Below are 11,147 nucleotides of genomic sequence, written 5' to 3' on the forward strand. Positions count from 1 at the left end.
CAACTAGGAGCACTGGTCGCCATGGCTAGCCTTCACGGAGACCATCCATCATGATAGCATGGCCAAGCAGCCCGAGCACAATCAGCCTGATGCCTTTAAGGTGTCCTGCGGTAAATGCAGCCACAGGCTTGGCCACGAATGAGTTCCTCGATGATGGCCCCAAGTGGGGACTTTCCTGCTTCTGAATATTCAGCAGCTCCCTGAAGTTCATCCCTAAAGGCAACAAATCTGCCTCCCAGGGGAAGTAAGCGGGCAGCCCAACCCCACGCAGCCACAGGCATTGGTCACCCCCCTTTAGAACTACAGCCTACTGACCTTCAGGCAGGGAGGGCTGGATGGCGGGGGCGGTGTTTCCTGACGACCCTACCCACTGTTCCAGGAGGGGGCCGAGGGCTGGTTCATCTTGGCCTCCGAAGCTCCAGGCTGGGACTCTGGTCTTAGGTGTCTGTGTGTTGAAAGACATAACACCCTCGGCATCTCTCCTAAACCTGGCAGGCCCTCCCTGCCTCTCTGGTCTCACCCCTATGAGCCCCAATTCCCAAAGGGGCAGGAGCCTTCACCAGGACCCATGCTGACCCCCTAAGTTGTGTGAGCAGATGCAACCACTACAAGGCCATGTCCCAGTCTGCGGCGCCAGCCCGTTCACTGCAAGAATCGCTCTGGTCAAATCCTTCCAGGCTCACCAGGGCACTGATGGTCTGTGACCTACTGGGGCATCCAGGCTCACCAGGGCACTGATAGTCTTGTGACCTACTGGGGCATCCAGGCTCACCAGGGCACTGATGGTCTGTGACCTGCTGGGGCATGCAGACCCATAGCACAACCCCTGAGCCCCAGGTCTCCATCTGTGTGGGAGAGCAGCCACTGATCCATGGTCTTCCTACCAGTCCCCGGTGGGGCCTGGGAGCTCTTGTCCCACAGTCTGTACCTGCCAAGCCTGCCCCAGGAGAGTCCGTCCAGAACTCCTGGTGGCGGCCTCACCCTCTACAACTTTCTGAACTGATGGGCTGGAAACTAATAAAGCAAGGAGACCCAGCAGGCCATTGTGTCCATGACTGAGTCTACCTGCACCCTTAACAAAAAAAAGTGCATTGTGCATAGGAATTTGTTCATAGTTTTTTTTTTTAAACTATAGCCCGGCCCTCGGTTTGAGGGACAGTGAACTGGCCCCCTGTTTAAAAAGTTTGAGGACCCCTGATCTAGAACCTGTGGGTTAATGGCCTACATGGAAAACTGTCTCCTTTTCCATGCGGCCCAATGAACTAGATGGTATCCAGCTACCATTTATATCAAAGAGTTCACAGAAGAATCCTGATCAACCGGTAGAAAATGCAGAACAGAGTTTCAAGTTCATGGATTTCATACACTCTGATCCATGTAGATTGGATATATCATCTAAATGATTTCCCTGAGAGATTCAAAACTTCATCCAGAAATAGCCCTTGTTATATTTCTAAAGCCAAATAATATTGTAGTGTAACCAGTAGAAAATGTCTGCCATTATGCTGTTTGAAGAGCTATCTTCATCGGATCAATTTGGCAATAACAACTTGAAAGATTAGATAGGAAACTCAGGGGCAGGGAATTTATGTTAATAAGGGAGGAACACTGTAGAAGAATGAGCATAAGAATGGTTGCACAACTTCAAGAACATCATAAAGGTCACTAAATTGTACATGTAGGAGCTCTGGTGGTATAATGGTTGTGAGTTGCGCTGTGTTCTGCATGGTCAGCAGTTTGAAAGCACCAGCCAACCAACTCCATGGGAGAAAGACTGGGTTGTCCACTCTCATGACCAGTTACAGTCCCAGCAACACACAGGGTCAGTTCTACCCTGTCTTAGAGGGTCTCTGTGGCTCAGCCTGGACCCCATGGAAGTGAGAAACTCTGCATGTAGAATCTCTTGAATACTTTGCTAGGTATATTCTCAACAACAAAGGAAACACACAATTCACCCACCCATATGTGATGATTCATATTTTGAATACTGGTATTCAGTTGTTCCAGAATTTTTTCTTTAAAAAAAATTTTAATTAAAATAAATCCACATACCATACACTTAGATAGTTCAGTTGCTTTTACGAAGAGTTGTATATACTTCACCACAATCAGTTCTATTGCTCCCACCCCTCAATAATTCATTATTTGATCTCCATTTCTACTTATCCTCCGTGCCCCAAATCCCATCCCAGTAAACCATTTCATTAGTTATAGAATCATAATTGCCAAATTTTTGAGTAGAGTAATGCACATTATGTTCAATAAGTATGGGGGTTCTCATGTGCGTTGAATCTACCAAATTCCTCCAAACTTTATCCAATATTTCTTTATTAACTTTTCTCTGGGGGCATGTGTAAAGAGCAAATCGGAGTTCCATTCAACAATTCATAGACAGCTTGTTTCATGTCATTGATTGCAGTCTCCACAGTGTAGCATTGCTTGTCCCACTTCCTCCCTTTGTCTACTGTCTCCATGTTTCCTGATGCCTCCTTCTCTATCCTATAGGCCAGTTCTCTCATTATTAGCTCAACATAGGCACACCTCAGTCCCCGGTTTGGTTCCAGTGACCGCCTCTTGGCCCATGCCCTGGTTCTGCAGGAGCACAATGACGCGTGCTCACATTCTCATTTTGGGCACTGTGTACCAGACATTGTTCTGAGGCATTGTTCATGACGAAGCCTTAACAGACAGTGGCCTGCCTTCGCATGGCCAGTAAAATACAAGTAAACATCCTTCTGTATTGTCTGTTTAGAGACCAGATGCATCTGAAGTCAGCCATGGGGACTCTGTTGACATGTCCTCTTAGGAACCCTTCTGAATCCAGCTTGAATTGCTGGCAGTGTCTCATGCATACACTGTGGCAATATTTGAATTACTGTCAGTAAAAACTTACTTTCAGGTGATATTAGTGATATTGCATATTTTCTACCATCCTTTGAGCTCACCTTTGGGTTGGGCACAGCTTTGGAATGGGACCAGTTTTTCTTGGGGGTAGGGGAAGGAGTTTATTTTATGTACAAGTATAGCCGGGGATATATCTGAAGTTGTGGAGGTAAGGGACTCTGATTCCACTTTTTTCTTTCTCATCTTTCTGTATTCTTCAGAGATGACATGACTATACTCAAATACTCATTATGTTTTCGCAAAGATTTCTCCCAGTCTTCTTTATTTGCGTAACATCCCCGTCTTTGCTGCAGTATTGTCTTCTCCTCTTCCTTCCATCTCTCCCCATTGATGAGGGAAACACAGGCTCTGTAGACGGTATCTCAAATGGAAAGATGGAAATCTGCTCACAAAACACCTTGGCCTCTGAAGTAAAGCTCAGAATATGTCTATGAGCCTCCAGGACTCCAAGCTCTGCCTGTCTGGCATTTCATTCTTTGTTAGGAAGATGTTCTTTTTCGCTCCTGGGGCTGAGGGATCTCCACTCCTGTCATCCTGCCACCCACTTGATTATTCTCTCCTCTCTGCAGAGTCCTGTGAGCTGTTACTGCTTCATCTTCACCTCAGGACTTCGAGTCAGTCAGCCAGCGAGGGAGGATTCCAGACCTTTGGGTGACAAGGCTGGAGGAGGTGAGCAGTGGGTTTTCTGACCAGCTGTAGGATCTGGATGGTGGAATCGCCTATTTAATGGTCTGTTTATCATCCTGGGGGAAAGCACAGGGCGAGGCATGCAATGATGTTTCCTTCTGTGCGACAGACTGGGAGGAAGGCACAATGGATGTGAGCATGTGCAAGCTGCTATGTTAAGCTTGCCCGGCATGAAGCGAGAGTGCCGAGTGTGGCATGGAGGGGCGAAGGCAGTGGGATGGGTGGTGCTCTGGGTCTCAGGACAAACGCTAGGGTCCACTCACCGCCCGAAGGGGACAGAGGCTCTCTGTCAGGTGTAGGGTTCCCATCTTCTCACAGGTGTGCTGGGTGTGGTACCTTTGTCCATCAGGTGACTTTCATATTTTTTTCGACATTATGATTGCCCCTGATGGATATCAGTAATACACTACTGTATGACGTACACGGTGACAGTAGGAGCGCTCTGAGGGGAACTTGGGGGGACACTGCATGCAGAATGTCTCCTTTCCCTGGAGCCCAGGTGAACTCTCTCCACCCCTAGGTGTAGGGATACCTTGGGGAACTCTGCAGGAGAACTATGTGTTGCACACTGTGGACTGTGCCCGCTCTTGAAGTGGCCTGCGCCTGCTCTTCTTGGTCTTTCACTCATCAGCCATCGCTATGGCATTTCTCGTACTTCCCCTCTGGGCGTCCAGGTGTGGATTTTCATTGAATGCACTATGACATGAGAGACATCAACCTAAATATACTCATTAAGACATTTCCTTGGGTAGCTTATTTTCTTGTTTTTATTCAAGGCACCAGTGATTTTGTTTCTTTATTAAGTAACCTTTCTAGTAATTATCCCAGAAAGCTAAATCATGTGGGCCTGATTTTATGTGGAATATGATTTCTTGGTGTCCAAATGAAATTGAGCCCAGGAATTTGTGAGTGAGACTAATTCCTAAGATGCACCTCTCGGGTGAAACTCAGAGAGCTTGCCCATTGCTGTTAGACAGACTGGTGCTATGGCTGTAAGGCTCTAAGACTGCAGGCAGAATAACAAAGCCCGTGCTCCAGTGATGGCTTAGAGGGAGGAATTGCCAGAATATAGTCCCCAAACCTCCGCCAGAATCCTGGTGTCTTCAAGGGATGGCCACCTGGATCCCTTGTCTGTTGTCATTTCTTTAGGAACACAGGCCAAAGTGGTTTGTGGCTTTCAAGTACCTAGGGGTATTCAGCATGCAATAGTGAACACAAGAACTCTGTTAAAAATGGCAAAAAATGTTTCAAAAAAGAAAAATTACTTTTAAAAGGCTAGTTACACTCATCTAATAGAGACAGGTAGATCCCTCAAGACTATAATATTTCAGTCCATTCAGGCCTGGAATTGAATCCAGCCCCATGGATCCACATGCAGCCACACAATGAATAGCCCAAAACGTGGGCCGAAGGAGACTTGGTGGTGGTGTGCTGTGAGGCACCAGGTGAAAACGTCAAAAGAACTAAGCACTGAAGGGAGAAGGACAGGTTTCTACTGCCTTAAACCATGAGTGTCTGGGAACCTGACAGGGAAGACCTCCTTTGTCCTACAGCATCGCCATGCGTTGGCATGGACGCCATGGCAGTGAGTGTGGAGTATAAAGTGGACGGTAGCACCCGTGAGAGGTAAGAGCAGTAGGAGGCAAGGAGGCAGCACAGAGGCAGTAACAAGGAACCCGGAAGGCAGCAAGGGGCAGCAGAGGGGCATGAAGAGCAAAGGGCATCCCAGGGAGGAAGTGGGAGGAGTGCTGGGGGGGGGGGTTGACACTGATGTCCTGAAGTCAAAGGTGTATGCCTTGTCAACATGGAAGTTGACACACTTCCACTGACCTATGCCATTTCTCTTAGTATTACCTTACACAGTCATTAGCATAGTAACACCTAATCTTTGAGAAAGAGAAAAAAGATAGCAAGGTATTTTTTCTCAGAATTTTAATTAGTCTGTCAATTACAAAGACAGTAAGGCATCATCCAGGGAAGAATGGGAAAGGAAGACAGTGGGGAAGATGTTGTAGGAGTTGTTTGTTTAATTCTTGGTAGCTACTCAGAGGAAGCCCAGTCTCTGTGTGTTCCTATCCTAGCCTTTAATATCCCCTGAGAATAACAGCACAAAGGAAGGTGTTTCGGAGAGTTGGCATGTAACCTGAGATAGTAGGTGGCACTTGGGTGGGCTACCACCTTCAGTTATTCAGTGTGCAGTGCCTTTCATATGAAAGCGACTTTCATGTACGCTTTTTGCGAAACTTACTGTACAAGTAGTACAACATGTGTGGTGGCCCTGGGACAGACGTGAAACTAAGCACAGAGGTGCATTTATTGAAATCCTGACATTCCCCCTTCAGTGCTGGCCACCTCACTAACTTGTTTGCATTTTCTCAGAGACTTCACTCTCAGGAGCTATAGGTCTCAACAGTTATCCATATGCCTTAAGAGCCAGGGATGTTAGTGCAGTTCTACATGGGGTCACCGGGAATGGAAGCTGACTTGTGAGCAACTATCCACAGAAACATTGTTTTCATTCTAATTCCAGAGTTGTATTCTTTGTGACTTATATAAAAAAAATCTTAGCTTGATTATGTTGAACTCAGAGAAAGTAGATGGAAATTTGTGGAATGATAATTATATATTTTGCGCCCCGAGGTCTAGAGTTATCTACATGTTTCTGTACAGTTGTCAAGGTAGGCAAGTTCTTTAATGCTTTAAGGACAGGATAGAAAATAATAATGTTGTATGATATAGAGAAGTTGTATCACTTTCTGATTTTAATGCCCATAAAATGTTAATGAAATCGGCACGCTCACTAGTTTACGTGACTTCAATTGCTGATTTCATGGTGAGACAGCAAAGTTGAGTACTTTTGAACAAGACATAGTCCAAAAAGCCTAAAATGTTTACCACCTGAATTTTTGAAAAAACAAAACAAAAACAAAAAACATTTCCTTACCGCCATTCTGGTAGTTTAAGATCAAGCTTGCATAACTAGAGGATAAAATAATAATAAATCGAGTTTTCCATGTTTCATTTCATAAAAAGTATAAATACACTAGCATTTCCCTTATTTGAAGCCACTTCATACTTTGCATGATGATATCAATTGGTCAAATTGTGAGGGATTTGGTTTTGTTTATTTGAGTTTTAATCTATACGAAAGGTTTCAACCCTCCTCATTCACCGGCAAGTATGTCAAGCCCTTGTCTCTTTCAGCAAGCAAGCCTGTGTCCCCTGCACATCACAGGCTGTGAATCAGCCTTCCTTCCATCCTGATTCCACGGTCTTCCTCATGTAAGCCAGCTTCTCTCATTATTTGATCACCATACAGATTGAGTAAGTTGGATGAGAGGATAGAACGCTGATGCACGCCGTTCCTTATTATAAACCATGCAGTATTCTTGTGTTCTGTTCACACAACTGCCTCTAGGTGCACGTCCACGTTCCACACGGCCCACTGGAGTGTTCGGGGATTCCCATTCTTCTCAAGGTTATCCACCGTTTGTTATGGTACACTCAGGAGAACGCCTTTGCATACTTAATGACAGACAAGTGAAAGCATCTTTCTGTTATGCGCTCCTTTGAGTTAAGATCCACCTGACAGTAGCAATGATGTCCATTGTTCCACATAGTATTCTTAGTCTGGCCGAAACCCCTGTCCGCTCTCTCTCAATGTACGGCATTCATCCTAAATCTGCTCTACCTGTTAGCGTACAGGTGTATGTGTGAACACAAGTTTTATTTCACAAGTGTAAATATTCAGCTAGGATTGCTGTCATATATGCTAAGCACATGTGTAAATTTAGAATAGGTACTTCCCTGAAAGGTTATGGTACTTTGCTTTATATAAAGAATATATCCCATATACAGTTGCACGTATCCTCTCCAGCACTTTCTAATGGTGAGAGCATTTGTTGATCATTTTCTGAACCTGTGCATTTCACATGGAGTTTCAGCTTATTCTTGAGTTAGTTTGCATGTACTCATTCACTAAAGATGTTGAGCATCTTTTCCTGTATTTATTTTTCACCCCTGCGTCATTACTATTTTTGTTTGTGCTTTTGTGCACTCTTATTGTTGTTTTGACTTAATTTAAAAATATTTCCTACCCTCCAGATTCCTCTCCCTCAGATCTAAACATTGGTCTGATTGGTGTTAAATGGAGGAAAAATAAAATTGAAGTGAACTTGGTGAACTTTAATGACTTCCAAGTTCATTTCAAACATTGTATGTATACATATATATGTATGTACATATAAATTGTAATCATAAGCATTTCTGCATGTGATTTATAAATATTTTCTCGATCTTCTGTTGTACATGTTAAATTTACTTTTTAAAGGCAATATCTTTACTTCTATCAGAATAGGGGTGAGATAGTTTATTGTGCCAGCCTGGCCGATAAACACAAGTGGGATTAACTGAAGGGCAGAGAGATAAATGGCTTGGTAAATCTCGCCTTTCTTGTCTCTCGCTCTTTGATCATTGGAGCAGTGTGCGGCTGCCTTGCTTGTTCTGTGCCTCAATTTAAAGGCTACACTACCTGTGGGATGCCTAGCCTGTGTACTGTGTCGCTGTAAGTTGAGGTCCCTTTAAGACATCACTGGAGCTGGGGACTGGCAGTAGGTGACCTGGCTGGCAGTGGGTGACCTGCCTTCTGATTGGCTGCTGTGCTGACATAGCCTAGCTCTCTCTATAAATAGCAGAAGATCTGGCAGCAGATTGGACTGGAAGGACTGCTAGTCTCTCACATCTCACTCACGGCAGTGAGTTGAATTGAGCCATTTGTAGTGTTTATAATTTAACTGTTTCTTTCTTGTATTATATATTTAACCGTATATGATTTAACAGTTCATTCCTTGTTATATATCTACTTATCTTTATAAATAACTGTATTAAATTATCAGCAATTTGGTTTTATCTCTCTAGAGAACCCTAACACAAAATTTTATATGAATGGTGTTTTTCTGGCCACGTCTACTAATTTTTTATCTACCTTTGTGAATTGAATTTTACACATTGACATCTTGACACTGAAGAGTAGAGATTTCTTTATTTTAGACCATCTATATGGAAATCACTATCACTTTTTATTATAATTATTTTTGTCAACCACACCCACCTTTCACTGTATGTTACATGTTTTTGTAAATTGATACGCATAATCATGAGTGCAAAAATATTTGGGGGGAAGGGCATTGGTGGTCAAAATAGATATATTGTGCCAATAGCTTGTGTGAACATTTGGTAACTAAATCATGCCAGTGGGGTTAATTCCTAAATAGGATCACTTCAGAGTTATAAAAGATCCTTGTAGATATAAAGCAGTGGTTATGAGCTAGTGCGTGGCAACCACTTTTACAGCCGAAGGACCCTTTCGAAGGGGTCTTTCGATTCATAACAATACCAAAATGACAGTTATGAAGTAGCAATGGAAATAATTTTATGCTTGGGGGGGGTGTCACCACAACATGAGGAACTGTCTTGAAGGGTCGCAGCATTAGGAAGGTTGGGAACCACTGCTCTAGAAGAAAGAAAAGCTTTTTCATAACACTGAAGCCATTCTTTTAAATTAAGGTTAGTCTTTAGTTTTTAATTTTAAGGGTGAAAATTGCGGACCTTGCAGTGAGCAGCCCAAAGCCTAACCACGGTGCTGCCCCGGCTCCAGGCATCCTAGAGTCCCTGGGAAAAGCTCTCCAGGAGGTTCTTCGGGAATTTACCTCTGTTGTCCACAAAGGGCCAAGCCCCTTGGGAACAAGAGGTTTCTGTGTCCATCGCCCCTCCTTCTTTACCCTCCTCTTTCCCTTTCAGACACCAGCTCCACGTCTCCTCTAGAGGCCTCGCACTTCACCTCTTGCTTCAAACCGCTCTGACAGCCCCCTATGGAACAGTAGCTCCCATTGTGTGCTTTTTGTCTTTGGCATCTTTTATTTTCACCACCACTTTTTTTTGGGGTGATTGGACTAAAATAAACATTTGTTGAAGTGCTGAGAGGTTTTATCTGAGACCTTTGGGAAGGAAGAACATTTCCTACAATTTGTTCTGTCTTCTGGAGGGTGTACTTCCTTAACCCAGCTCCCTCCAGGATCCTGGAAGAGGGAGGCAGGCAGGGATGACCGAGGGCCAGCACCCAGGCCTGGAGGCCATGGCAGGATTGGCGCCCCTGCTGGGACGCTCCTCGTCTGGACTCCATTCCTGCACTGGGAGATGAGGTGAACGTGGAGCTCAACTCCCAACAAGGGTTGCTAACTGATGGTGGTGGACTTCCCTGCATGTTTACAAAATCTCATTGTCTGCTTCAGCGCAAGCTTTGGTGGAGATTTGTATTGTAATGAATGATGAGGCTGGAAAGTAGTTTGCTCTGTCCCTTCGTATGTCCGTGGAAGGATCCGGATTGCTCCCTTCCTGACTCTACCCCAGCGGTTTCCCAGCTACTCCTGCTCTGGCCTCTGTGATTCTTGTCTCCTCTCAGATTCAGTGTGTATTGGGAGGGAGGTTTGTGTGTATGCCCATGTTGTGTGTGTGTGAGTGCGCACATGGGCTTTAGAACTCTTGTAGGTGAGACATGAACTTTCCATTTTTGTTCTATGTTTCGATTTTCATTTATGAATATTTTTTGGAACATATGCCTTGGCTGTCCATTCACGTTTGTGTGTGTGTTCATGCTCCTTGGTTTGTTCTTCTGTGTTTTCTGCTGGAGAGCAGAACTGGGGAATGTTTTTATTTTTCAGCCCAGGCCACTAATTTATGTATAACGGCATTGGATGGCCATAAAGAATTATAAACTATCATTTAGCCTCCTATGTTTGTGCAAAGATTTCTCTAACTCACTCCTAAGTGATGACTGACGGGGCTTCTATTTGGGGAGATGTGTGTTGTTAACGTGGCACGGATGATTCAGTGTGCCTTATCAGGACGTCCCCCAGACCTGGTGTTGGGTCCTGCGTGTAGACATTTTTGTTTGGCCCTTTTCTGTCCCTTGCTCTTTGTCATTTGATGTGCGGGTCATAGATTTACAGTGCAGGAAAGAGTTTCTTTCTCTTTGTTGGCTTTTCCTTGGTGTTGGTTGTCATTTGTATTGAGTTTACTTTTCTTCTGCGTGTGCACGTGTGGCGTTACCACCTGATTCGTGATTTGAGTTTGCACTTTCGTTGTTTGAAATTTGCCCAGTGTGAGCTTGGGGTCCTTTGGCTTGTATTTGGAGTTAAGTTCCGTGTTTGGAATTTTTCTGTTTGTTCGTGGGATTTTCCCCCTCTTTGCCTATAGCTATGAGAGCTATAACGGAAGTATGTGAACTTGTTATATGAATTTGTGCGGTTCCTGAGAGCGGTGATGTGGACTGCAGGCATGTTAGAGTGTTGACAGTGAGAGAGGACCCGCAGTGCTCTGGAACCTGGAGAGTCAAAGCCTCTCACCTCTCCCTTCTTCTCACTGACCGTCTTCTTTACCACAGAGGATGTCCTTTTCTAGGGACGGTTCTTTAAGTATGAGATGCCCAAGGTAAGCAAGACACAGACCCAGCATGCTTCCTTCTAAAGAGCATGGTGGTCTGATAGCCTACAAATTGT

At 44.6% G+C, this 11,147-nt stretch overlaps 1 non-coding gene across 1 annotated transcript; it reads left to right on the top strand.

The window, feature by feature from the left end:
- The first annotated feature begins 7,686 nt into the window (after positions 1–7,686).
- On the top strand, positions 7,687–7,807 carry LOC115873980. The gene has a single exon (XR_004048736.1). It is a non-coding gene; the product is annotated as a small nucleolar RNA SNORA61 (small nucleolar RNA).
- Positions 7,808–11,147: the final 3,340 nt, after the last annotated feature.

The sequence above is a fragment of the Echinops telfairi genome, unplaced genomic scaffold (assembly GCF_000313985.2).
Source record: "Echinops telfairi isolate 266 unplaced genomic scaffold, ASM31398v2 ScPeMD7_7472;HRSCAF=8510, whole genome shotgun sequence".
Lineage (NCBI taxonomy): Eukaryota > Metazoa > Chordata > Mammalia > Afrosoricida > Tenrecidae > Echinops > Echinops telfairi.